Genomic DNA, 1,934 nt, shown 5'->3' on the forward strand with positions numbered 1-1,934 from the left:
AAAAGAGGGGAGATTTAGACTAGATATAAGAAATTCTTCATGCTTAGGGTGGCGAGATGCTGGCCCAGGTTGCCCAGAGAGGTGGGGGATGGAATTATAGAATGGTTTGGGTGGGAAGGGACCTTAAAGGCCACCCAGTGCCACCCCCTGCCCTGGGCAGGGCCACCTCCCACCAGCCCAGGTTGCCCAAAGCCCCGGCCAACCTGGCCTTGGACCCCTCCAGGGATGGGGTAGCCAAAGCTTCTCTGGGCAACCTGGGCCAGCGTCTCACCGCCCTCACAGCCATGAATTTCTTCCCCAGATCTCCCCTAAATCTCCCCTCTTTGCTGCCCCCGGCCCTGGGAACGTTCAAGGTCAAGTTGGACGGGGCTTTGAGCCACCTGGGCCGGGTGGAGACGTCCCTGCCCATCCAACCATCGAACCAGGGAATGGTTTGGGTGGGAAGGGAGCGTGAAGACACCCCCCCCCCCCCCCAGTGCCACCCCCTGCCCTGGGCAGGGCCACCTCCCACCAGCCCAGTGCACACGCGTGTGCGTGCGGCGCGAGGCGTGTGTGCGTGCACACGCGTGTGCGCTGCAGGGAGCGGGTGGGAGCCGCTCTCAACCACCCGGTACCGGCAGTGCCCGGTCGTGTCGTCCCCCCGCGAGGGCAGCACCCCGCGGCCCCCGGGACGCCCTCCCCCCCCCCCCCCCTCCCCGGCCGCAGCCCCTGTTCCCGGGGCCACCCCGGGAGCTCCGGCCCCGCCGTTCGGTCCCGGTTGGCAGCGGGGAGCCCCCGACCCGGTTGTCTCCGCTTCCCCCCCTCTACCCCCGGTTTCCCCCCGCTTCCCCGGACGATGCCCGCGGTGGGTTCGTCCGAGGAGCCGCGGGAGGAACGCGGACACCGACCCGGCGGAGCCCCGGCCCCCCCGCCGCCCCCCGCCCCGCTCCGGTGCCGCCCCCGCCGCCCCCGTCCCCGGCATCGCCGTTCGCCCCGACGGCGGGAGGACTCCCCTCCGCCTGCCCTGTCGCCGACACGGCTGTCGTGACAGAGCCCGGCGGCCCCGCGGTGAGCGGCGAAGCGCATTAACGAGACCGGTGGCACGGAACCTCCCCCGCACCCCGCACCCCGCCCGCCGCCGTCGGTATCGCCTCTTGGGCGCACCGGGCGGCGGGGAGCACCGGAGGGGGGTCTGGAACGGGTTGTTCGGGTTTTTTTTTGGGGGGGGTGGTGGTGGTGGTGTCCCCCGCCTTGATGGGGCCCCCGGCGCGCTCCCGGCCGAGGCGCGCTCCCGGGGGAGGCGGGGGGCGGCGGCGCTCACGGGCGCGGGCGCGGAGACGGGCGGGGGCTGCGCGCTCTGCCCCGCGTACGGTCGCGCCCCGCTCCGCTCCTCTCCCTTCCCCGCCCTGCCGGTACCGGGACCGGTATCGTTATCCCGGTAAGTAACCGGAGAGTGGACGGGGCGGGAGGGGAGATGCCGGGGTCGGGAAACTGAGCGGCGGGGATGTCCCGTACCGGGGCGGCGGGGGGAGGGGTGGGGGGGGGGGTGGGTGAGGGGGGGCACACGGGTGTGCGCCCCGTCTGAAAGCGGAGAGACCGACACCGGCACCGGCAGCGGCACCGGCAGCGGCACCGGCAGCGCGGGGACCCGTCGGGCGCAGGGACCCGACGGGACGGGAACGGGACGCGGGGGATGAAGCACCGCGGCCGCAGCCCCCGGCGCAGCCCCCGGGGTGGGCTCCGGTGATACCGGGGGCAAGGTCGGTCTTAAGCCCAACGGGACCGGGGGCAGCGGGGAGGGTGGGCGCCGCCGCCGCCGTGATTTCGTTGCCGTTCGTTAACCGGAGCGCCGGGAGGCGGCAAACGAACCGGGAAGCAGCGGGCAAGCCGGGGGGGAGACCGGTCCCGGTCCTTAACGCTCCTCTCCGCCCGCAGCCCCCGCGCTGGCCGCCGGT

The sequence above is a fragment of the Rissa tridactyla genome, chromosome 25, assembly GCF_028500815.1.
Source record: "Rissa tridactyla isolate bRisTri1 chromosome 25, bRisTri1.patW.cur.20221130, whole genome shotgun sequence".
Classification (NCBI taxonomy): domain Eukaryota; kingdom Metazoa; phylum Chordata; class Aves; order Charadriiformes; family Laridae; genus Rissa; species Rissa tridactyla.